We start from the raw sequence: 27,481 nt of genomic DNA, 5'->3' as shown, positions 1-27,481 counted from the left end.
TTTGGTTTTATTTTACACTCTATTAAAGTTTATGAATTTTAACATCTCCTGAGCCCCTATACCTGCCAAGTACCTAGCTGATCCCTATAGTGAACAGGAAAGATGCAGCCTTTATTTTATCCATACTATATAACATATTACCATGACATAGATCCCATTTTTCTCTCAGGACTGGTTGTTTCTTAGAGGCTGCTTAAGCACGCTAACACATCAGCCCAGAGAAAGCAGGGTCCTTGCTTGCCTTGTTCACACATCTGGCATGTAGAAACAGGGAGCTTAGAAAATATTTTGCAAGTGGATCTAACATGAAATCAGGCTGTCTTCTAAAACAATCACAGGCAACAAATTAGAGACTATAATACACACAGCCCATAACATGGGTGTTCATTTTACAGTAATGAATCCAGTTACTTAGGCATAACGTGATGCTTCACAAACTATGCAGATGAGTTAGTTCTGTTTTCTCCCCAAAACCCCAAAGTACAGGAGTGTCAAATGAGAAAACCTGAAGTAAGCATTGGAGAGCTTATATCAATTTTTTAAAAATGAGAGTGGCCAAAGAAGGAAAAATGGAGTAGTTGTTTAAATGTAAAATACAGATTCTATCTTTGCTGCTATGGATGACCAGCACCAGGACAGAGAAAAGCTTGACTCAGCAAAGTTCTCTAGAGTTTTGTGAATTATCTCCCCCACCATCTTCCAAGGCCCCACCCAAATCAGAAGACTTGGTGGCGCAAAAGTAGGATTTTTCTTGTTTTTGCTTAGTCAGGCCCTTTATGACAGTAAAGGCTTGTTCCTGATTTCTCAATTCCCGATTCCCCCTGACAGCACAGTCTGATTCCTGTGCATGAGAAACCACAATCAAGTAGATCAGTCAGTGCTCCTTCAAATCTATACGTTTTGAGCAATTTTTAGTGCTAACTATGGGGGGGCAGGATGCACCTCACTTACAATAGCCGGATGGTAGGTAGACACTTTAGCAAACAGGTCTGTGAATCATTCACTGGTAACCATGCCTCACCTTTGGGACATTACCCTCTTTCTCATTTTTCTATCCAGATCCTTTATAGATGCACAAACCAGACCAGTCATCCCAAAACGCTGTTGCTAAAAAACTGGAAGCCACTCATAGGGGTGTCAGGAATTTCCTACCCGGCCAGGGCCACTGAGAGATAAAGGTTTCAGCAGCAGCACAGGAGGAATCTGAATCCACCCCGTGAAAACTGTCAAAGTGCTCTTAGCACTTTACGTAAAGTCAGGCTTTGAAATACAGGGGCCTGGAGCTGTGGTCGTCCCGACTCTCTCCAGGTGCATGTGTCTCAGAGGAGTGAGAATGCCCTTTATCTCACTCGGATGACCAAGTGAGCTCAAAGTGTCCTCACCAAGTTCAATGCAAAACCTGATCCAGTCGGAGCTCACAATACAACCAATTCCCTGCACGTTGAGTGACTGATCCCCTGGTTCTCCAGCTCCTGTCCCTGCCAGCCTTTGGTCACTTGCAAGTCAGAGCAGCCAGGAGGTGACGCCACCTGCCCTCCCCGGTCCGGTCTGCATCTGATATTCTGTTTGTCGGTTCTGCTCACCTTGTTGACTGCTGGCTGCCACACCAAATCAAAATTGCTGCCGTTCCCTTTTCTTTCATCATTTCACATTTTTGATACTGGCTTTGTGCCAGGCACTGTGTTAAGCCAAATCAAGTGTCTGGTTTTAATCCTTATAACAGTAGGCACTGTTAAACCCATTTTCAGAGAAAGAAATGGAGGCCCAGAGAGTTTGTCTTGTTAAAAGGCCCCCAAGAGGTAGACCAGGACTTATGGTCTTCCTGCCACTATTCTGTTGCCTTAAAATAAGAGATTCTTCCATTAGAAGATCTGAAATCTCTTCTTCCTTCTTCTCTTTATTCCATCAGTCTGTCTGTTGACAGTTATTAGAGGTCCGCAATGCATGGTCCCCTCAATGACTTAAAATCTGTTTCTTCTACTCTGCAACACACCCAATTTTACATTTTAACAGTTCTCACCAGCTCATGTACTTATTTACCCATTGTACAGCTATTATTAAGTCAGTATTAAGTCAATGTATTACAGTCTGTACCATAAGATTACGATTCTGGGAACAAGTTCTTTGAGAGATAATCTGCAAGATCCACCAGATGTAAGATACGCTAAATAAATATAGAAAGAGCCACCTGGTCTGCCTGGCTCCAAGACTAGTCACAAAGGTGAGTAATCACACTGTGAGAGTAACATGAATAAAGAACAAAAATGTGACTAGCAGAAGGAGGAGTGGTCCTCCTTTGGTAGCCTTAGAAAAAGTATAACAGGTGAAAGCCGACAGGGCCTACTGGAGCCAGACCAGGCAGGAGAGGCAGAAGGCTGGGGTCTCAAAGACAGGCCATCCCGTGAAACAGACGGGGTTGCATCAGGCCACGGAGGCAGATGTCATTGAATTATAGATCCCTCTCCTCCCCAGTTCTGATTCCATGCTCACCAGCAGAATTCTGAGCATGATCTGGCTTCTCCCACCCAAGGCTGGGTACAGGGGAAGAATGTGTTGGTTTCCCCAAAAGTGACCTTATTGTCCAAAGTCTGGGCACAGGAATGTTCTCTTTGATATGCGGATGCTAACTCACAATAAGGTGGGGTGGATTAAACAAAGGGGAATGAAGAGAAGGGCGGGGGATGAGAATGGGAAAGACAGTAGAATGAATGGGACATAACTTTCCTAGGTTCATATGTGGATACACGACCAGTGTAACTCCACATCATGTTCAACCACCCAACCACCAAAATTTGAAGCTCTATTCCATGTATGTATGATATGTCTACTGTCACGTGTAACTAAGAAGAACAAATTAAAAAAATTGAAAAAAAAAAAAAAGGTCTGGGCATAGCGATGCATGCCGTAATCCCAGCAACTCAGGAGGCCCAGGCAGGAGGACCATGAGTTCAAGACAGGCTCAGCAACTTAAGTGAGGCCCTAAGCAACTCAGCAAGACCCTGTCTCTAGGTAAAACATTTTACGAATGAGCTGGGGATGAGGCTCAGTGGTTAAGCGCCCCTGAGTTCGATCCCCAGTACCAAGAAAAAAAAGAAAAAAGTCCACAAATACCAGACAGGGCTGCTCCAAGTCACTGCTGTGGAAGAGGTTCACCTAGACCCTGTGTCCCGGGTCCTTCGTGCAGGCACTTCTCCTTACACTGCCCCTCACAGCACCCGTCTCTGAAAGGTTGGGGAACAATGTGCTGCAGCAGTGTTTGAAAATCATATTCCTGCACCTTAATCCAGGTCTTCTGTGTCAGCACCTCCAACGGAGGGCCTAGAAGTCTCTCAGTTTCAACAATAACTCAGTAATTCTAGTCACCAGGAAGCTCGTCAACCACATTTCTCTGAGAATGTGGCTTGGCCCATTGTGGGTGAGGACCAGGAAGAGGCAACACATTCAATGCAACATGAGGCATTAGACATTTAGGGTTTTTTAAAAAATATTTTGAGAACTAATAATACAACAAGCAGTTTTTATTATCAAACCAGTGGTCCCTTTTCCTCACTCCTTTGCCCCCAAATTTATCAAAATTTCAATTCTGCCTCACTGAAATTCCCCATGACATGACATTCAGAGATCAGTGAATGTCAGGGAGTCCAACCTAATGTTTCTGTTCTGAAAGGCCAACACAGCCCTTGGCCCAGTGCCTTAAGCAAATGCACACACACTCAGCGCTTTCATTAGCTTGCTTCTTTCCTGGGCAAAGCCTACAGATATTTTTAGGCACAATACACTGTTCCTTAGAATAGTCACTATATACATATACACATAACCCACCCACAAAATGTTTCCTTTCTATCTATGACTACTATGTCCTAGAAACTAAAACTTGCTTCACTGACAATAAAACATATAGGACTGTTCAGAAACATTATTCTTAGAAACGGCCGTGAAGAATTGTCCCAGCCCGCGGGACATCAATGCAGGACGGCGAACCTAAAAGAGAAGGAATGAAAGGGACAAGAGACACAGGGAGTGACAGCAAGACAGGAATTCTGATCAAGCTGCAAATTTTTATTGTTCTCACGGGTATTTATGCTGAGGGAATGAGGGGTATGACGAGGTGCAGGCTGGTTGGCTGTGTTCTTCTAATGGGCTCCTGATAGGGTGCAAGTTCGCGCTGGCGGGAAGGTGAAGTTCGCGCTTGCGGGAAGGTGTAGTCCCGGAAGAGAAGCAGGGATGGCGCCATAGGTGCCATACTGTCAGAATTATCAGCCAGGAGGGGGGGGAGGGGCGCTGCTTATTGTAAAGGTCAGAATGTTCTCAGAATGAGAACTTCTTGGTCCCTGACAAAGAATTCCCTCTAAGGGGTGAAAGTTGTATTTGGTGAGCATGATGCTCCAAATATATCAGGAATTGATAGTATGACAGGGTGAATAGGCTGCTTAAAATTATCCAAGTGGCGGTGGGATTGTAGTTCAGCGGTAGAGCACTTGCCTAGACTAGCTGGGTTCGATCCTTAGCACCATGTAAAAATAAATAAATAAAGGCATTGTGTCTGTCTACAACTGAAAATATTTTTTAAGAAAATTATCCAAGGGGCTGGAGGTGTGGCTCAGTGATAGGTCCTTTCCTAAGCATGTGTGAGGTCCCATGTCCAATCCCTAGCACTGCAAAAATTAATTAATTAATTAATTAAATTATCCGAAATGAGTGGATCCATGTGTTATATTAGCATGGCACCTTTTTAACCCTTGCCAAAATCAGAAGTACATTTTAGCGTGGTTGGCGATCTGAGTCAACCCCACATAAACCCATTTTGCTTCCTAAACATTATTTAACTGATAAACTCTTTAATGATCTGTGGTGCTTTCTTTTCTTTTTCTCCTTTCTTTAAAATATAAAATATCATGGATGGCCATAAGATCCACAAAATACTCTCCAAAATTCTGAGTATGTTGTAATTATACTGCACGATCAGCCACAGGACAAATTCCTAGACTCATGCCTTCTAAGAAGGTGAAATATCATAGATACCTGCCAGTTGATCTAGATAAGAAACCTGAGATTCAGAGGAGCAGGTGGCTTGCCCAGGCTTCCATGGCAGGGGCCCTCTGCTGGGCCCCAAAGGAGGCCTTTCCCACTTCACAGAAATGGTGGTGCTCAGGGTGGGTGCTGCCTGCTAAGAGACCCAGGTACACTTCCCTCGAGCAAAGGGCCCACCTGACCCACACTTTGGACTTGCCTCACCCAGGAGGTCATGAACATCCTCCCAGTGTGACCTGTGACCATGTAACCCAAGCTACTCCTTGAAATCAAATCAAAAGAGTGACAGAACCGCAGTAATCCAACCCCCAAGTGTCCAGGGGACACACTTACAAGAGTAACTGCCTAGTATATTCAAAAGTCATGAAAAATAAAAGGTGGAGGGGTCCCCCTCCATGACCCACAGAGAGGCCTTAGCTCAGTTTATGGAGACCAAGTAATCATGTGTGCATCACAACGGGCTGTAGGCCTGCCCATAACAATCTACTTACATTACCTCACACACACCCAGAATGACAGCCTAAGCAAGAAATATTTTTACTGGGTCTATGATATTTGGGGATCTATATGTTACTGCCACCTAGTCTGTTCAAATGAATATAAAAGAAATCTTTAAAGATTGAGCAAATCATAGCTTTATAGTAGGAGAAATGAATAGCACGAGTAATATATTGGTTGGTTTATCAACACAAAGCAACAGAAGTAATCAAGAGGATTTAGGGAAGAATAAAACTAATATACTAATTTAGTTTTTTTTCTAGAATACAAAAAACCCCTATCTTGATTTTAGAAAAATTCATTTCCTCTTTGAAACATAGCATACCTTTCTGAAAAAATGTTAGAAATGATGTTTAGCACCTCAGGCCCCATCAAACCGCCCCCCCACCACACACACACCCTTTTTTGTCCAAGTACAATGAAAATGATTCTAAAAGTATAATATAAAGCTGCTCCCCCGCCCTTTATGCTGCAGTCATTTCCCCGCCTCCCAACTTACAACCTAGCTTGTCAATCTGTGAACATCCTAGCTCGCTATTGGTTCATCAGTCAGCTTGCAAGTATCCTTCTCTGTTATTGGTCCCCTGTTAGCCCATGGAATCCCACTGCTTAAGAACAGCTCCCCTGCCATTTTCTCTCTCTCTCTCTCTCTCTCTCCTCGCTTTCATGCTCTCTCCTCCTAGCTTTTCACTCTCTCTCTTGCACCACTCTCTCTCTTTTCCTCTCATTTTCTCTCTGACCCTGCAGGGAGACACTTTGTTTGCCTAATAAACTCTTGCGTGAGTTCCCGCGTCTGGAGTGGTTTCTGGGTTCTTACATTGGTGCCTGACTTGGATGGGCTCTTCTACCGCCACTGAGGTGGGTGGAATCCCATCCGTCGCCCCAGACCCCCAGATGCTGGTCTCACCTTCCATTCGCCCAGACGCTCTCCACATCCACCACTGGCCTTCAGATTGGTGAGTTTTCCCCTAGGTCAGCTTAAACACTCCTCTGCTGACCTGAGACGTGACTGTGGATAGTCCGGTACCCTCGAGGCAGTTGAGGAATGGGGGCTCCCCCATCCACGACTTTTGCAGTTACAGGTGGCCCCCTTAGTTGACCTTATCTGATGGTGGGGCCCTGATCTTTATGGTGGAGATTCTCTCTCAGGGTTGAGGCTCCTCTTCGCGCTCGCTCTCACTCTCGAAATCCTGATGTCAGGTCCTCAACTCTCTCGGCTTTTGCCTGGCCCACATTGATGCTTGTGTGACGATCCCATCATTGTGCTGCCTTCTCGTCTTCAGCCGACTACTCTGACCTCAGGACACCCTGGACACTGACTCAGCTATATCAGTCTCTACCATGGGATCTGGGTCCTCTATTCCAGCAGATTCACCACTGGGATGTCTATTAGACAACTTTAGAACCCTTCGCCTAACACCCGGCTTAAAGCCATCAAAACTTATTCGTTTCTGTACCCTTTAGATAATCAATCCAAAATGGCATGTAATGGCACACAGCTTCTGTGAGCGAGCGGGCAGATGGAAAGGGAGTCCTTATCTTCAAGTCTTTTCTTTCTTGTGCTTCTTTGCTCTTCCTGCAAACTCGAATGCCTCCTTTTGGCTGCTTCTCCCCCTCTTAATCCCTCCTCCTTCTCCAACTTCGACTCAGCTAACAAACCACCCCCATATCAGTCCGCTGCCGCAGAGGCCCTTCTGGCCCCTGCTTCTCCATCTCCTTTGCCCCATTCTGTTTCTGCTTCCGTTCCCCTGCCCAGCCCACCCAGTCCTCCTGCCACGAGGTCCCTTGTACATATTCTAGTCCCCCTGCGGGAGATGGCCGGTGTGGAGGGAGTAACTAGCCCAACAGTCAGTGAGTGGCATGTCACAGTAGGGAGTATGATAGAGCAGCCCCATTCCTCAGAAGTAGTGGGAGATAAATGTTTCATAATTTTTTGCATCCAAACCTGAGTTGATCACTAGCCAGGAAAAAGGGTTAAAATGCCCTAGGCAACAAGTTTCTGCTAGAACCTGTTAGCTCAGCTCCTTTCAGATCTCAGTCAAGGCTTACATTGAAATGTAAATGGAGGAAGCCAGGGGGCTTAGTGGGAGACCAGTCTCAAACCCAAGGGGGAAAAAAAAGGCAAAAAGTTTTACCTGAACTCCAGCAAAAGAAATTATATGATGCTTTACCAAAACCATTAACGGCATATCATTTTTCCAGGACTCTTGTTTTTTTTCTTCTTAAATTCTATATTTTTTTGAGCTCATGATACTAATGTCTTAAAAACACCAATTTACTCTTAATATTATGTCTATTAAGTTCTATTCTTTAGAACAACTAGTCTTAAAAATTGGGGGTTATATAATAATGATTAAACAACTGTTAGAGTATTGTACTACGTTACAGAGTCTAAATTTTTCTTTAAAAACTAAATTTGGTAATATAAAGATATCAAAGTAATTGTGGAATGGTCATTCTTTGTATATTAAATGTGTTCATTTTTTTCAGATATACAAGCCTTTAAAGCAGAAAATTTGTCAAGCTGCTATTCTCCAAATTAAACTTGTCTATAATGGTAATTTTAAACTAATAGGAAGAGTAAATGTTACTGGGGATTTATTTCTATCATTTAATGTTCTATTATAGGACCTGTCATCAATAGGGTATATGTAAAATTTGTTACTTTTTACACTGAGATTAAAAAAAAAATTTAAATGTAAATGTATTTCTAAAAGTTAGGGGGAGCCTGATTTGTTTAAAGGTTAATATCATGAAACATGAAAGCATTTTGCCACTTTGCCACACAAAAGGAAAGTTAAAAGCTTTCTAGCCTTTCTTTAATTCATGTTTTAGATATAAACTAATGTTCATATAGACTCAGGAATCAATATATGTAAACTTCTTAAAATGACATTTAAGAAACAAGGAAAGATCAACATCAGAATTGAAACACTTAAGATTTGTAAAGAGCCACGCCTTACCTGAGATAAGGCTCTGCCTCCCCTCCCACCAACTGCATGTTAGAGTGGCTCCAAAACAAGCCAGACTCCAGTTTCTTTAAAGTTATATTCAAAAGATTAGTTCTTGTTGTAAAAGTACTGTGATCTCAAACAGGAATGTAGAGCTCAGCCAAAATTCAAGATAGCTATTATACAAGCTGAATATATTTTTACTCTTGATAATTTCATCTTGTAAAACTGTTACCTGTTTTGCTGAGATACTGCTTCAAGAACACAGAACCTAGGTAACTTGTGCTAATAAGCCATCACCTACAGAACAGATAATATATAATGGTAACTTCCAGTACTAATACAGACTCCAGTTAAATAAAAGGGTAAATAACTGTAAAGATTTCTGTCATATATAAAAAGTTTATACAAATAAAAATATTGAATAAATCAATAGAAAAACAGGCAATAAATATGACTTAAAAAAGAACAAATGATACTCTCAGGTATTTCTGGCTGGAGTATATAGTAGTACAACCTTTATGGAGGACACTTTGGCAATATCTATTACAAATTGCTAACACATACACTTTTTTTTTTTTGTGCTGGGATTGACCCCAAAGGAGCTCTATCACTGAGCTATACCCCCAGCCCTTTGCATTTTTTATTTTGAGATAGGGTCTCACTAAGTTGCCTAGGTGTTCCTGGAACTTGTGATCCTCCTGCCTCAGCCTCCTGAATCACTGGGACTTCAGCCATGAAGCAGAGCACCTGGCTAACATGTATATTCTTTAATCCAGCAATTCTAAGTTGGGAAATTCATCCTACACATACATTTTATGCTTATGAAATGATGTGTACAAGAATGTATTATGATATTGTTTGTAACAGCAAAAACCTGGAAGCAAATCAAAAGTTCACCAAGAGTGCGCTAGTTAAATAAATGATAGTATGTCTACATAATGAAAACTATCCTGCCACTTAAAACAAAATATCAAACAAACACAAAACCAAAGTGTGAATTCTTCATTTATTGTTATTGAGAGATCTCAGGATCTCTTATTAAGTGAAGAAAAACAAGTTATAAAACAATTCACCTCTGTGGAAAAGAGGAGAAAGAACAGAGTCTATGAGCATATTTGCTTAGAGCATAAAGAAATTCTCAAAGGATACATTAGAAATTAAAAGCAGTTGCATCCATACCTAGTTTATTTGAATAAAACAACAACTTCACATTGAAAAAGTGTTGTTATCTTTATCGTTAAGCATTCATTTAAAAGTACAATACAAGCCGGGTGCAGTGGCTCCCTCCCAGCTACTCTGGAGGCTGAGTCAGGAGGATCACAAGTTTGAGGAGAGCCTGGGCAACTTGGCAAGACCCCACCTCAAAATAAAAAATACAAAGGACTAGGGATGTAGTTCTATGGTAGAGTTCCCCAAGGGGTCAATCCCCCGTACTTGAAAAGAAAAAAATTTTTTTAATTTTGGGATATTTAGGATTTGGAGTTTTGGGATTAGGAGTGCTCAGTCCATATGTTAAAATATGGCACAAAATCATTAAAGTGTTTTCCATTCCTAGTGAGAAATGAACAAGAAAACAGTTAATCTGATAAGCTGATATTACATGTATTTTTAAAAGACATATAATTCCAAAAACAGTCACCTCTGGGTAGTGTAATTACAGGTGATTTTTATGTTTTCCTTTGTGTTCTGTGTTTCTCTAGTGCCCAATGGTATTTTTATAACTAGATCAAAATTTATTTCTAAGAAAGTAAATATGATAAAGAGAAACTGACTTCAGTGGTTAAGAAAAGAAATAAATTTTTACTTCGAGGGTAATTAAAAATTGGAACTAAAACTAAGAAAGATAATGGGACTTCCCATTTCTACAAAATTTTATTAAAATAGAATTAGGCGTCTTTGGTTAAATTTTCATTTGTTAAAGGCTAAATGGTGGACCAGATGACCTTCCGGCCCAAAGCTGTCACACATAGCAACTGAAGAGTGGTGCTTAGAACAATTTCCATTTAAATAAAGGGAAAGAATGTGGCCACACAAAGTAGAAGATTCCAGATAGTTCCCCAGCCTCTCGGTGGGTGTTGTGGTTATTAGATTTAGGATATTTAAAACATTCTCCAAGAGTGTAGGAGATTCCTTCCAATGTTTTTACATAGAAAGCACATTTATTATTTGAAAAATAGCCTGGCCATAGCTAGTACCTGAGAGACAATGAGTTTTCTAATAAGACCAAGTTCAATTATGGTTTTTCTAATAAGTGGAGACTTATTAGCTTGACTCTAGTGAACCTCAGGGGACACCCTAATGAGACAAAGTGAGATGCTACAGGAAGAATTTCCAGATTCTAAAAAATTTTTAAAAAAAGAAAAAGAAATCAATGAAAAGACTTCCCAGACCATTAGATAAACTGTGTTTTGTAGGCATGTTTTAGAATTTCATAACTTCATAATTGCAAGCTCATAGAAGACCAGAGGGAAAAAGGCAAGGCAGCTATCAAAATATTAGAAGGGAGAAAATTCGAAGGAAAGACCACAAAGGTTCCTGAGGTTACAAAGATCATCAGTTAATCACTCTCCTAAAACAGGGGTACCGACAGACCTCAGGGGATGGATTCCAACTGGGAGCTACTTGGCAATCTTTAAGGACATTCTTGGTGGTAGGTGCCACCAGCATCTGGTAGACGGGACAGGGGTGCTGCTAAACATCACAATAATGCACAACCACCCACCACAGCAGCTGTGCTGAGGGTGAGAAGTCCTGACCTTGAGGGATAGCAGCCACAGAAACACTCAGCAAACACTGCAGTTCACACAGGAATATTTCACCGTAGCTACTTCTAAGAAAATACCACTGAATAGCCATTGACAGCAAGTCTCCCCAAGTCACCCAGACTTGGGTCTGGAATCTCCCATGGCTTTCTTCTTAACCCCCCTCGGACCACTTGGATCAGGACCACTGAGTGCCAGGCTGACTAACCCAGGCCAGTTCGCCTGGGCCTGTCCTGCTTTTAGCACTGAAAGGACAAATGAAAGCTGTTCTGTTGGCCATGGGCACACAGGCATTTGGCCATTCGGGATTTTTTCTTGCTTGAAGAGAAACATCTGGTTCTTTCAGTTTTCCCTAAGCATTCCTCGCAGGCGACCACGCTCCTGAGGTCTGGCTCCGGGAGACAAAGAAAGGGCTGGGATCTCAGGTGCCCTGTGCTGGAGAGGGGACTGGTGGCCTTCTCCAGCAGCCAGCCCCAGTGGGAAGGATGTTGTTGACAGTTCCTCTTTCCCACCCCACCCAGGGCCGTGGTGGGGGAGTGCCTCTGGATAAGAGCAGTGGGAACAACACTCCTGCCCAGAGGCCCACATAGCTGGCTGAGAGGCGGGTGCGCAATCAGCACTGTGGGGTCATCTTTCTTAAACTCCTGGGGCGGAACCCCAGGCAGTGGAATGCATTCCTTCAGAGGAGACCTTTCCGACTCTTCCCTATCTGTCCCAGATTATACTCTCAGCCTCTATTTCTTTTCTTTTCTTCTTCTCTTCTTGTCTCTCTCTCTCTCTCTCTCTCTCTCTTTCTCTTTACTACTGGAGTTTGGACAAGGGATATTTACCACTGACATCCCTTTTTATTTTTTATTTTGAGACAGGGTCTCTCTAAATTGCTGAGGCTGGCCTCAAACTCCTCTTGCTTCAGCCTCCCAAGTCACTGGGATTATAGGTGTGTGCTACCACATGTGGCTTCAGCCTATCTCTTCTAAATGTGAAACTTTCTGACTACTACCTGTCCTCCAATCAGTTAACATAATGCATACGAAATATTTGGCAAACTACACCAAATTTTAACATGTTAACATCGTATTGAGAAATCATTTCTGCCTTTGAAGTTGGCAATTACCTTTCTTTTTCTAAACATTTATGATTACCATGTGACAGGTACCGTATGATAGTGCCCACATTACAGATGAAGAAATTGAGGTAGGCTGCAGTTACGTAATTCTCCCAGGGTCGGGGGAGATGGCACACACCCAGTGACTCAGAAGGCTCAGGCAGAAGGATCACAAATTCAAAGCCAGCCTCAGCAAAAGCAAGACACTAAACAACTCAGTGAGACCCCGTCTCTAAATAAAATACAAAATAGGGCTGGGGATGTGGCTCAGTGGTGGAGTGCCCCTGAGTTCAAACCCCAGTACCCAAAAATAAAAAATTAACAAAAATCTCTCCCAGGATCTGAGCCGATGGAACTCTCAGGAGATTCAATTGAGGCAGTCGGGCTTCCAAGGTCGACACTGAGAGCCACCTGTGACTTTCACCGGGAGGAAACTGGGAGTTACTCAAATAAAGTGCCCCTGGAGGGCATGAATCATTCCCTTGCAGCCCACCCCATGAGGGTCACGTGCTGCCGAAGAACTCTGCATGAGTCGCTCATGAACACATGACTGCTTAGTTCCTCATGGGTCTGCTTCCTGAAACAGCCTTCCTCGAGTGCTGAGCCAACGGAAGGACTGGCACCAGTTTCAGTTCTGGGAAAGAGGCTACACCCCACCTAGCCAATGCCTGTGCCCACGCTCCAGCTCTCTGCATGCTGGTGAGTCAAACTCTACCACAGCGACTTCCTCGCACCAGGAATAGCCTGCTCAAGAGGGGCCTTGAACGACAGCCTGAGTGCAGATGAAACACCTCACAGTGGTCTCAGAAGTATCAAGGAGTTAATAGTGATGTGAAGATGGCACTGGAAAACAGCCTTAGTGACAGCCCAAACAAAAGCAGAACACATATAGGCACCTGGTTTGGAGTTTGTCAAAAGAACAAGGACATTTCCCTCCTTCTCCCATGACCCAATTTTTTAAAATCCTGTTTTCCTTTCCTTTCTGGTATTGCATATTTAAAAACAAACAAACAAAACAAAAAACCCACCTGGAACAATGTTTTGGTTACCAGAAAACAGGAATGAAGTCAAACAAGAACCACACGAGATCTCTGTCTTATCAGAGACAGTGTCAAACTCTGAGTTCATGTGTGTTGCTGATGTTTTTCCCACTTCAGCACAAATCTCATGGTTAGACAGACGAGGTACAATTGGGTGATTCGCTGGGCAGTTAATAGATGTTTCTTGAAATAATAATCTGTCTGTTTTCTACTTTCATTCATTTTCAATGTTGTTTGATTTTCTTTCTACATTCTTATCTGCTGCCACAGCCTAGTTAATTCTACCGTTATTACATCTGAAAACTTCCCTTGTTTTTTGCCTTTTCTATCATTTCCTCTTTCATCTTAACCTCTGGAGTTACTATTATTACTTAGGGTACTAAGAAGAAAGTGATCCGAGTTCTCTCTGCCTCAGTTCCTCAATCAGTAAATGGTGCTGGACTTGCTGAAGGTGGACAGGTTTAACACACTCTGAGTCCTTGCCACAATGCCTGGCACATAGTAGGTGCCCAAAATGTAATAGCTGAAATCGATGAGCCACAAACCTAACTTGGACAGGACCTACTAGTTCAGATTCCCCATGAGGGTAAAATTCTGCATCTGTCTTACCCAAGTAATCATTTAAAAATGATAAAGAATACAATCTGACTTAGAGGGGAACTAGGCTACTAACTTAGGGAGATGATCAGAGGAAAACTGGCTCCTGTTCACAGGGGGTCATTCAAATCAGAGTGCCACCCTGCGCATGGGTAGATCCATGTTCACAGGAGCCCTAGGGGAAACTTGAGAAGCATTTCCCCTGCGGGTCTGTCTTTGTTGCCCTCCTCTCTGCCGGTCTTGGAGTTACTCTGTTGGGAAAGTGGACTTTAGGGTAAACAGCATTTTCTCACAATCTGACCATTACTATACAGAAAATCTTAGGGAAAATCAAATACATCTTTTATTGAATCCAGAAGTGCATTTAGAGAAATCCCAAATCCAAATTCAGCTCCAACATGCCAAATACCACAGGCTATCACCAATAGGAAATCTTTCTCCAGTTGAACTTGGTTTAGTTAGCAAAGTCAAATGATTTCACCTAATGGATATATTTTTTGAAAGGGTAGGTAATAGGGATTGAACCAGGGGCGCTCTACCTCTGAGTTACAGCCTCAGTCCCTTTTAGCAATTTATTTTGAGGCAGGGCCTTGCTAAATTGCAGAAGCTGGCCCCAAACTTGAGATCCTCCTGCCTCAGACTCCAAAGTCAGTGGATTATAGGTGTGCGCCACCACACCCAGCCATTCCACGGATAGTTTCTAAAGTTGTTTCCTTATACTTTTTAAAGTCGTTTCAGGATCCAGTGACTTGCCTGTGTTCTTGAATCCTTTCCATTTCCTCATTTCCCTCTCCAAGCTTCTAGTACCTTCTCTTTGTTGTGAAAGGTAATCAAATTGAACCATAAATGAATTTAGTTTCCTCATTTGGAGGAAATGCTCCAAACTCTCCATTCTTCCTTGATTGGGGCCTCTGAGAACTCCTCAGAACACTACAGGGATAACCTCGTGGAGACCCAGATCAGGAATCTCAGGCACATGGTAGGTCAGATAATTAGGAGGATGCGGAAGAGGAAGCCCAATGACCATAAGCACAATGACAGCAGGTCTAGAAGATGGAGGGAGAAGGGGCTTGAAAGTTTAGCGGCCAGCATCCAAACTGTCAATCAACTGAGCTATGTGCTGTGTTCATTGTGATCTGCCTTCACGATCTCTCTCCAGCAAGAGCATTCTTTTCCATACCTCCTCCACAGTTTGGGGGAGCATGACAGTGACCCATGATCCTCCTTGGTCCTGTATTCCTGATCGGCCAGTTCCACAGTCCACTTCTAATGGGGTTCCAGCCATCTCCTCTGATGGCACCTATACCTAGAGCAAGAACTTTGCCCTTGACTTCAGATTGACATAGGTATGAATTCTGAATCTACCCCTTTCAAGCTGATGACTTTAGGGTCTTCTCTGAGTCCATCTCAATTATAAAACTGAGATAATAGCAACTGCAAGAGGTTGTTGGATTCCAAGTAGTCTAGCACCTTTACACTGAAGACACTCATGAGGGGTATTTTTGTTGTCGTTGTTTTATTTTAGGACTTGTGGTCTTCATCAAGAGCTCACAACAAATGTAAAGAATAGATTATGTTAGAGTGTAACTATACCTTTTTCAACATCCAATTAACCTTTTTATTCTTCTAAAAATATCTTACATGACAGGACAATGCATTGCTAACTCTTTAGTAATAATAATCTTCAAGGTAAAGTAAGTTTTGAGGTGGAGAAGGGTCCTGAAACTCATCAACAGTCCTCTTGTCTACAGAGAATTCTGTCTGATCTGAGAAGAAAATGGAGTTTTACAACTGTGGCCCTAAATAATGCATTATAACAAGCAGGCCAACACACAAAAAAGACATGTTGTTCTTGCACACTGGAGCACTATGGGAATGCTGTTACGTTATGGAGGGCTAATTGTCATCCCTAAGATTTACCTAAGATTTACTCTTGTTTTTAGAGTATGTAACTTAAGAGGGTTTCACATCTCATCAAATTAGGCTCAGTGCTCACACACACACTGAGAGCCGATCTCCCATCGGACCATCCTAGGGCTAAAGTGGATAGGAGAGAATTGTAAGCAGTCTGGCTTCTCAGACATCTTTTCTCACTGGCATCACGTGAGCACATGAAATAAGTAATGTTCAGTACAAAATGGTGTTTGATTAAGTGACAAAATACATGTCCCAGGCATTATAGGATTTGCCACTTCTTGCCTGTCCAGATCTCCTCTCCACCGGGGCTGTGCCCCTTGACCTCTGGCACCCCATCAAAACTGGTCACTGAAGGCACTGGCAGAAGATGACAGGTTAGGAATAAGGAAAAGCCAGAGTATGAATTCCCCAGGTTCCTTCCCTTCTCCATAACAGCAGGGGGATTGCAGGTTTTGGGAGGGTTTTTTGCTTTCTTTTGTTTTTTGGTTCCAAGGATTGAACCAAGAGGTACTTTACCACTGAACTACATCCCAGTCTTTTTTATTTTTTATTTTTAAGGCAGGGTCTCACCAAATTGCTTACAGTTTCACCAAGTTCCTGAGGCTGGCCTTGAACTCGCAATCTTCCTGCCTCAGCCTCCCGAGCCTCTGGGATGACAGGCTGAAGTACTGCGCCCAGCAGGCTGCAGCTCTTTACCAAAGGTTCCCACCACGGCTTTCTCCATAGAACTAATTCTTCTGGGTTCTTGGCAGGACTTTACATTTCCTTTTTGGTATCCCTAGGCCTGATAATCCCTTTATTAAACTCTATTCAATTATCCTGTTGGAGTGTAAATCTGTTTCCTATTAAAAATCTCAGCTTGGGATGGAGCTCAGAGACAGGGTACTTGCCTAGCATGCAGGAGGCTGGGATTCAGCCCTCAACACTGCAAAGTTTTTTTTTTAGAGAGAGAATCTCATGGATGTACCTACTTCTCCCCACACACCCATCCTCGCCCTCTGCCCCCAAGAATCTGGAGTTTCTTTTGAAACAATTTAGCAATTATGGCTGGGGGAGGGGGACATCTAACTAGGGATTGTTTCTCCAGGGCTCTTAGACCCCACACCATGTCAGCACAATGCTAAGTGCAGGGGATGCCAGCATTTACACCCTACTGGGAAAAAAGAAGGATACATAAGTAAGCAGATCAATAAGATAATTTCAGACAATGGTGCGCACTGTGGGGTAAATGAGGCAGGGAAGGGTCAGAGGAGGCAGCTCTGAGATAGAAGAAGGGGCGGGGTGCAATCTAGGCACAAACAGGAGCAAATGCCCTACGGCAGGAACAAGTTGCTTGTTTTGATTTTGATTCCAGGAACAGAAGTTTGTGGCTCCAGTACCGTCATGAGGGGTGGAGGTGGAAGCGCTAAGGCTGGGGAGGTGAACCGGGGCCACAGGATGAAGAACCGGATTATGAGTCCCGGTAAGGAATCTGGGCTTTATTCTAATAATAGGAGAAGCCCAAGGAGACTGGTAAGGCTTGCAGGGGGACATTTGGGAAGAAGAAGAATTAGCAGACATCACACAGAGGTGGTCTGGTTTTTTGGAGGCAGACTTCTTTCGAGTTGGTGTAGTCTGCCTGCGATTCTTCAGAAGAAACCTCACAAACCACGGCAGAAAGTGCCTTACGAGAACTCGGAGAGGGTGGCACCAGTACCATAAGAGGGAACAACAAAGCAGGAGTGGCTATGCCAGCTGCAGAGTCTGTGGACCCCACTCACTCTCCTCAACTCCCGCCTTGAAGAGCAGCTGGACCTCCGTCCTTAGAGCAGTGCCCCCAGCTCCCCGAATCCAACACCCACCTCATCTTTCCCTAAATCTGCTTCTCTTCCTCTCGGCCCTCCTCAGCAGGTGGGTCACCCTCCCCCAAGTCACGACACCAGAATCCCAGATGGCGCCTCACTCCTGCTCCCTGGCTCCCTTCACTCAGCCACTCACTGACACCTCGGGACCCTCTCTGGAACCTGTTCCTCATCCTTCTCTTTCTCTCACCGCAGCCAATATCTGAGTTCAGGCTCTTCAACTGGACTCTCTCAATAGCTTCCTGACAGGTTCCAACCCTAACGCAAGTACTTGTTGACAAAGTGATCTTCCCCAAACCGGGATCCAACGCGTCACTCACTACCAACTAGTCAACAAAATAGTGATCTGATCCTTAAGGACCTCTCAGGTCTGGGGTCTGTTTTCCACTCCATCCCAATTTTCCATACTATGACCCAACTGCCCCCTACAGACTACGGGCACTTCCTGAACACACTCTTCTGTCTTCAGGAACACACCAGGCCCTCTACCAGTGTTCCCTTCAACCTTATGTCCTAATTCTCAATACCTACTCATTCACCAAAAACATTCATTTGTCACTTCATCTTTGAAGTCTTCGGGTCACCATTCTGGCAGAATCCATTGTCTCTTCCTGTCCTGCCCACACCGTAAGGTACTTGCTTCTCAACTTCTATCAGGGCACCTGTGACAATTTAGTGCCTTTATTTATAAGCTCTCTCCATCTACAAGTTAGTAAGCTCCTTGAAGTTAGAAATTTCATTATTCATCTTTGTATTCCCAGCAGCTAGCAGAGAGCCTGCCACATAGTTAGTGCTCAATACATATTCCCAAATAAAACAGCATACAGACTATGCCAAGGGTAGAAACAATAAGGAAAAGAAAAAGTTCAGGGTTAAAGGGTACTCGCAGAAGGAGAAAGAAGAGGAAAAGGCAAGGTCAAGCCAGATCATCAGGATTAACAGCAAGGAGAGCAAGTCACTACAATACCAACACAACTTGTAAACGAATGGCAGTTCTAAGAGCCCTTCAGAGACCACAGAGTCCGCAGAGAGAGCTTTGGAGGACAATGCTGGATACTTTAGAAGAAAAACTACATAATCAATAACAACAAATGTCAACCAGGGAGTGCTTCTTAGGGATCAGGCATTTTACATGGGTTGCTTCTTTCAATCTTCACACCAAAACTATGAAGTAGGAACTGTATTTGTACAGTTCATAGACAAGGAAACAAGCTTACCAAACTTAAATTATTAACCCAAGGTCACACAAGTAGAAAATAGAAGGTCTGGAATTTAAGTCCTTCAATTCCAAAACCTGAGCTTTAACCACAATTATCATGGGGCTTATTGCATACAGTATTATTTAAATACATTAGAATTATTTATAATTAAACCACTTTGTGAAAGACCCTCTTAAATCAGTTGATTTCTTTAAAATTTCAAAATGCTGATCGTGAGGTTTCCCCTGGTAAGTAATAAGTCCCCTGGTAATAACTCTGTTAAAGAAAATTTTAAACAGAATTATTAAGTACATTTTCTGATTTACTATGAAACAGAATTTGTTTAAAATGTAAATATACTATCAACCTCTCTGTTTTGTTCATGCTGTAAACCGAGCTCACCGTGATGTTATTATTAGGTAAGCTGGTGAAAACCCCATGAACCACGACTAGAACCTTCCGTTCCAACCTGACAGACCAGTGCTACCCATCAGAGACATAATGGGAGACATAAGATTTTTAAATTTCCTAGTAGCTATGTTTAAAAAGTACAAGACATGGGTAACGATTTTAATAATGTATTTGATTTAACCCAACATATCCAAAACATCAATTCAGCAGGTAACCAATATTAAATTACTAATGAGATAGTTCACAGTCTTCTTTTCTTACTAAATCTTCAAAATCTGGGGTGTGTTTTACATCTACGGGCACATCCAATTTGGATTCTAAATTTTCATCAGAAATAATTAATCTATATTACATGCAATTTATAGTTGAAAAAGGTATACACATGTTGCTCCAAATGTACTTACAAACATCCCAATAAGATTGTGTTTAACAAAAAAGACTTTACAGTACCTGTTTTTAAATTTAAATTCATTATAATTTGAAGTCAGCTCAGTTACATTAGCCACATTTCAGTAGTCACCAATGTCACTGTGGCTACTGTAATGAGCAGTGCAGCTACAGACCATGCCCTCCCCAACACACACACACACACATACACATGCTAAAAATGGAAAGATCAGAAAGTTGAATGAAGCATTAGCTAGTAATGTGAAGTGACTATTCCCTCGGTATAGAGGTGAACTGACTGCATTCACTGCTTCCATTAAAAGTTGCTCAACTTGTGGTTGAAAATCAGCAAAGAGAATGACTGTGAGGAACATTATTCATTCCTTTCCTAACAGGTTTTACTTGGGACCATTAAATGAATACCTAGTCCACGTGACTAGAGTATTTAAAAATTTTATTCCCACAAATCCTTGTTTGCAAAATCAAGAAAACTAAGAGGATTAGGTGTTTCCATGTTAGTTAAGCTAGGAAAATAGATGTTTTGCTGTTTATTTTAAAATTTAGCTGTGTAAAGGGGGAAAAGTTGGTATGGGATGGAATTCATGTGCCACAAGAAAAAGAAAAGAGGAAAATAATATGAAGTTCCTTTAAGCCTGTATCTTATGCATCCTTTCCATTTCTGAATATCAGAATAGGTCTGTAACCATTACCAACTCTGACTTTAACTGTAGAAATAAGAAAGCTACTACATTACCCCATATATATTTTTAATTGTTTCATTAGCCTCTAATAAACACTTTTAAAGGTCTTACATAAAGAAAAAATACATACATTACAACTGCCTATTATTACCCTGCCTCATACTGGCAGTAACCACAATGCGGTTCTTCTCAGGGCAAAACCTGTCTTATCATCCACACTTGAAAACAAAATCAAAGCCAACTCAGGCAGCTCCATAAGATGGAGGTGCTTATCCCATGACCAAGCAAGGTCATTAACTTGCTCCTATTAGCCCTGAGATCATGATGGGGCCATCCATCCAGCATAACAGGAGTTACATCTTTGGGACAGACACAGGATAATCATTGCTGATGGCCAAATAAAATACCTACCAAAGGCTGAATATTCTCTCTGATATGTAGATGCTAACACACGATAAGGGGAGGGGGAGAGAGAAGTTCACTGGATTAGACAGAGAGGAATAAAGGGAAGGGAGGGGGAAGGGGAATAGGAAAGACAGTTGAATGAATCGGACATGACTTTCCTATGCTCATAAATGAAAACACGACCAATGATACTTCACCTCATGTACAACCACAAGAATGGGCTCCTAATTAGAATTAGAATGGGATCCGTGTATGTAAAAAATGTCAAAATCCACTCTACTGTCATGCATATCAAAAAAGAACAAAAATAAATAAATAAAATGCCTGGCAAATAGCAGGCACTCTAGAAATACTAGTTGAATGAGTGAATGAATGAATGCATTCTAAGGAAAAGACACTGAGTGGGCATTCTTTGGTGGGGTAGAGTGGTAGGCTGGATGGCATCTCTCTGCCCACACCACCCACAGTCTTGTCCTGTGGCCTCTTCTCTCCACCCGAGCTCCTTCCCTAAGGTGTACTCCTTGCGGCAGTCACTCAGTTCAGCAAATGTTCACTGAATGACCTGACAGATGCAAAATGCATAGGAGAGAGTACACTTCTTGGAGAATTAATGTTAGGGAGATGTCATAAATGCCCCCCCCACCCCCGTAGGATGTGCTGAATGTGGGGTGGCCGCATTTTGATTTAAAAGGTTCCCCCCGTGCCAGGCGCAATGGTCACACCTGTAATCTTAGCAACTCAGGAGGCTAGGGCAAGAAGATCACCAAGTTCAAGGCCAGCCTAGGCAATTCAACAAGACATTATCTCGAAATATGGCTGAGGATGTGGCATGACCCTGGGTTCAATCCCCAGTACCACACACACACACACAATGCCCCCCCGCATCGAGGTTTGAGGTAAAGACCCCATTAAGCTGTAATAGTGCTAGGTGTCGTCTCAAAAGAATATGATGGTTCCTGATGTTTAATACCCTGAAAAGAGGCAGCTCCTCCAATCAGAAAGAACATCTAGAAGGTGAGACTTTGATCACCAGGAACAGGAATCCTGTCTGGGGGGTTTTCTCTGGATGTGGAGCAGACATTGTACAAAGCAGGCATGCCGGAGGGTACCCCTGAATAGCACGGGGTTAACAGCAACCTCCTTCACCTGGAAGGAAGAGAGCCCGACCTAGAGTAAAGGCCCAACTACAGGCAAAGACAGAAGAGCTAACCTCGTTAACTAAAGTGCCTAGTTGCACATTTATTTTCAGTGTTCATTTTGTCCCTGCAAGCATCTTGGAGCAGCACTCCTGTGACAGGCATGTGGGGGCAATGGCAATTAGTGAGAGCTGTCCAAGCAGAAGGTGGCCCTTGGAAACAGAAGTCACTGCTAGGCAGACCAGGCATCCCACTGGTGTCTCTCTCTACACTACCAACTTTTATTAAGGGTGTTTTCTAGGTTTCCTTCAGAAGACAGTGCATACACACAGAGCAGGTAAATCCAAGATGGTAGCATGATGAGAGGAAGAGTTGAAATTCAGAATGACTATGTGCAAGCAGGGGACAAATATTTTAGATAACACTGGGACCCTGTGCATATCACATGATTTCCTTAGGACTTTGTGTCTTCATCTATAAAACAAGTGATCTAGATTGGATATTACCAAAGGAAATTTCTTGCTTTGCCATGAATTACCAATCTAAATACACCAATGGGTAACACTGATAACTTGCTCAAGGAGTTGAGAAAGGAGGATTCCACCTGCAGGGTGGCTGGAAAGGGTTTTGTAGAGGAGTAAGGACTTGAACTGGGACAGAGAATAAGAAGAATTTAGGCATCTAGAGACAAGAAGCATTAGAAGACTCAGGGGCCAGGATTTGGGAACATAGGTAGTATGTTTGGGAAATCCTCCCTACTGAGTAGGGAGGGTGGAGCTGGGGTAGTGGAAACTAGAAGCTGGGTGGAGACCCAGAGACCACAGACAGTCCTCAAGGAGAAACTATGGGGCAGGGATAGGGTGTGTACATTAAGAAAGAGACCAGAAGGTCCTGGCTCTCTTCAACCTTCCCTATGTTTCCGGTTACCTATTCAATATTCATTATTAATACTATGTGCCAGGTACTAGCTGCTACAGAGGTATGGGGTAGGAGAACACACAGGAGGGGAGAAAGAAGACACGGTAAACATGAGGACAAAGTAAGAACTGCCCCTTACTTCTATAAATAATTTGCCCTTTAGGCATGTTTTAGAGCTTATTTTAACTTGATTTCAACAAATAACATCCAGTGTTGGGGGGGCCGTGAGGAGCAGTCTCTACTTTTCTTAATACTGAAAGAACTTCTGGCACTTGCCTTAACCCTTGTGAGCCTTGATTTCTTTGTCTGTACAATGGGCCTGACACTCTTTAAAGGTGAATATTAAATGAGATGCCTTGCAGGGAATGCCTCCTAGGTAGGACTGCTAATTAAACAGACAAGTAAATTAACGGATTCTGTGAGTAGCACTGCAGTCTGACTACATGAGAGACTGTCAGTTACTTGTCAGAATCTCTCCTTTGCCTGGCCAGTTCATGGGACTTGGTGGTATGCTACACAGTTTGGTGAGTGGATTTTAGTACATTGATAGATCTTCAATATAGATTTTAGTATATTGCAATCTTCACCCTTATCTGTTTAGGAATAATTAGTCATTTTGCCACAGTCAATTTAGAACAGCTTCATCACCTTAGAAAGAAACCCTGAGGCCACTTTGTCTCAGTCCCCTTCAGATCTAAGCAATCATTAATAAAGTACAGATGCTTTTCAACTTAACAACGGAGTTACACCCTGGACAACCCATCACAAGTTTAAAATATCACAAGTCACAACCGCTAAGGAAATCAGTATGGAAGTTCCTCAAAAGACTAGTCATGGAACCACCATATGACCCAGCTATACCATTCCCCCGTATTTATCCTAAAGAATAAAAGTCAGCATACGGTAGCAATACGTGCATACCCATGTTTATAACAGTACAACGTGTAATAGCCACATTAGAGAACCAGCCTGGGTTTGATCAATGAATGAATGGACAAAAATACAGTATATATGCACAGTGGAGTTTTATTTAGCCACAAAGAATGAAATTATGTCATCTGCAGGAAAATGGATGGGACTTGTGACCATTGATGTTAAGCAGAATAAGCCAAATGAAGAGTCAAGGGTCATGTTTTCTCTCATATGCGGAAGTTATAGGGAAATAATCTGGGAAACAAAGTTGTTTAGGGCGGAGTAATCTCACAAAAATAGAAGGGAGACCAGTAGAGTGGAGAATGAGGATGGGGGAGGGAAAGGGAAAGCACTAGGAATGGAAATTAACCAAATTATACTGCTATGTTGTATTCATTGTATAAATATGTAATGACAAATACCTGTATCGTTATAATGTACCAACAAAAAACTTAAAAATAAGCTGGGCATGGTGGTGCACACCTGTAATCCCAGAGGCTTGACAGGCTGAGGCAGGAGGATCAAGAATTCAAAGCCAGCCTCAGCAAAAGTGAGGCACTAAGCAACTCAGTGAGACCCTATCTCCAAATAAAACACAAAATAGGGTTGGGGATGTGACTCAGTGGTTGAGTGACCCTGAGTTCAATCCCCAGTACCAAAAAAAAATAAAAAATATAAATAAAGAAATAAAAGAAACCACAGAGAACCTCCTCCCCACTCCAACCATGTAAGGACACCGAAAGAAAACAACACCACAAAGCTGCCTTCAACGCACACCAATTCTGCCAATGCCTTGAACTCAGACCTCTCAGCCTCCAAAACTATAAGAAACAAATTCTGTTGTTTAGAAAAATAAAAATAAAATATCCTAAGTAAAAAATGTTTCTAATACACTTATCCTGCTAAACAGCATAGCTTGACCTAGCCTGCCTTAAATGTGCTTACATTATCCTACAATTGAGCAGAGTCATCTAAGACAAAGTCAGTTTTATAATGAAGTGCTGAATAGCTCATGTAATTTACTGAACACTGCTCTAAGAGTGAAAAACAGAATGGCTGCATGGATATGCCCTTATTTGATGGTGGTGGGGTGGGGGGCGCTGGGGATTGAACCCTGGGGCACTTAATCACTGAGCCACATCCCCAGCTCTTTTTATTTTTGAGACAAGGTCTTAGGGCCTTGCTTAGGGCCTTGCTAAATTGCTGTGGCTGGCCTCAAACTTGTGTATGATCCTCCTGTCTCAGCCTCCCGAGTCACTGGCCTGTTTGCATGGGTATACTTTCATATCACGGTAAAGTTAAAAAAACATTACCCAGACTGTTGCCAGTTGGAACTATCTGTGCCAGAATTTTGGCGGCACCACATAAGACACTGAAAGGGCACAACCCTACATGTGCCAGCCAAAGTTCCAATGCAATGGCTGTTGAAGCATGACAGAGTCGTTCATTGCCTGTGAGAGTCTATAGCGCTCCACCACTGAGCTACCGCCCCAGACCTAAATCCCGCACTTTAAATGAGTGAATTATAAGGAATGTGAATAATAATAAAGATTTTTTTTTTTTTAAATGCTGGTATTTAGGAACATGGTGAACACATAAGACAGAACACTGATCGTAAAGTGTCTGCGTGAACAAGGCAGGCCATGAGGGAAGCACTTGCATTATTTTTCTACCTTTGATACAAATCCTGGGCCCAAGAACTCTTTCAATTTCCTCTTAACCCCACTAGCAGAACAAAGAGCAGCTTGGAGGGTTCCTAACTTTGGCCGTGGGGACTGTGATGAATTGGACAGCCAGCCCATGCCCATCTCCCGCTAAGAGATGGTAGGTGGGTAGAGGCCAGGTGCTAACAAAGCTTTCGTCTCATTGTAATAAGACAACTCTAGATTTGTGTGTGTGCAAAATATCTTAAATTTTAAGCAAGGAAACGGTTTAATTCTTAAAGATTGTGCAAGGCAACAGAACATGGAAAAGCAAACAAAACTCATCTGAAGGACTTCGTATTACCTGTAAACTGCACGCTCGCCACCTCTAATCTAAGGCCACTAAGCAGTCCTAGAAGAGGTCCTTCTTCCCTGGGGCAGGGTCTGGTCTCCGAGCTGTAGACACACGGTCTCACCTGGTAAATGACATGCATACAAGAGATCACCATGCAGCTTGGTTGCATACCTTAAAAAGCAACAGCCCAAAGAGTAGAAATCACCTAAATGTCCATCAATGGAGGAATAGGTATATAAAATGTGGTATTGTCCGTGCAAGGGAATATTATTCAGTGTTAAAAGTCAATGAAGTAGTGGCCATGCCATGCCTGAGTGGACCTTGAATACATCATGCTAAGTCAAGGAAACCAGACACAATGGGTAACATATTGTGTAGCTCCATTTATATGAAATTTCCAAAATAAGTAAATCTAGAGGAAGAAAGCAGATTAGTGGTTACCAGAAGCTAGAGGAAGGTGGGATGGGGTGTGACTTTTTAAGTGGATAGGAGGGTCTTCAAGAGTGATGAAAATGTGTTGGAACTAAACAGAAGTGATGGTAGCACGACGCTGTGACTATGTTAAACACCAGTGGACTGCAGACTTCAAAGTAGTTGATTTTTTGTTGTATGGATTTCATTTCAGTTTTAAAAAAAGCAACAGAAACCTGGGGTAAGAAAATCAAGGAATGGGGCCGGGGTTGAGCTCAGTGGTAGAGCACTTGCCTGGCACGTGTGAGGCCCTGGGTTCAATCCTCAGCACCACATATAAATAAAAGATCCATTGACAACTAAAAAAATATTAAAAAAAAAAAAAAGAAAGAAAAAGAAAAGAACATCAAGGAGTGGCAGACACGTGAGGACTTCAGTTATCTTGGTGAGTGATGGGTTCTTCCTGAGGCACCAGAAAAAGGCTCCCCGAGGATAGTCTATGGAGTGGAGTTCTCCAGCTAGACGCGAGGGCACAGGACATAGTCTGTTGAAGACATGGCGGAAAGAGCACAGAAGGCTCAGGGGCTGGCATGAACTGGTTGTGAGGTAAGTCTGTGGAAATGGAATTTCCTGAAGTAATAATATATATCTGGAATGCCTAGGAGAGATTCACTGTGGTGATCCCAGAGTGAGTCACATCCTCGAAATGCTTTACAGCTCAGGAGAGGACCTGTTCATAGACAACGTGGGGGTGCACGCATTTGTAATGTGTGGCTCCTCCTCTTCAGGGGCAGCCCCCATTTCCTATCCAGTCAGCAATTCAGAATCTTTGACCTTTGGTTAAAAGGCCCAATTTTTCCCAAAAAATTTAATCTTTCTTTTTTTCTTGGCCCTTCCCTAGATTAAGTAGATTTCAGTCCTAACAATTACATAAAATAGTAGGGAGGTGAAGTGCAAGGGAGACACCCTTTCATAACCACTGAAGGGTTTGTCTCCTATTCACAACACACTCTATCGCACATTTAAATAATTACTTGGTGATACGCCTGGGTTGGATCACTTGAAAATGTTTTTCTAACCTTTCTTTGGCATTTATGAAGTCATTTTTACAACTTTCATAAATTAACTTTCTCTTATCAAATTTTATATTAAAAAAAGAGCTACATTGATTAACCACAATGAGACACCACTTCAAAGCCACCAGGAGGGCTGTTTTTTGTTCTGTTAAAAAAAAAAAAAAAAAGGGAGAGTAACAAAC

General features: G+C 42.6%; 1 protein-coding gene across 6 annotated transcripts in view; it reads right to left on the bottom strand.

Annotated features, from left to right (window-relative positions):
• Rbm47 (RNA binding motif protein 47) overlaps positions 1–27,481 on the bottom strand; it is a 164,193-nt gene that overhangs the window by 105,317 nt on the left and 31,395 nt on the right. For all 6 annotated transcript variants that reach the window (XM_047566476.1, XM_047566488.1, XM_047566487.1 and 3 more), the window contains one exon: positions 25,822–25,933. The gene's annotated coding sequence lies outside the window, so the exon portion shown is untranslated. The remainder of the gene's footprint in view (positions 1–25,821; positions 25,934–27,481) is intronic.

The sequence above is a fragment of the Sciurus carolinensis genome, chromosome 10, assembly GCF_902686445.1.
Source record: "Sciurus carolinensis chromosome 10, mSciCar1.2, whole genome shotgun sequence".
Lineage (NCBI taxonomy): Eukaryota > Metazoa > Chordata > Mammalia > Rodentia > Sciuridae > Sciurus > Sciurus carolinensis.
This window is presented reverse-complemented; position numbering and strand designations above follow the sequence as displayed.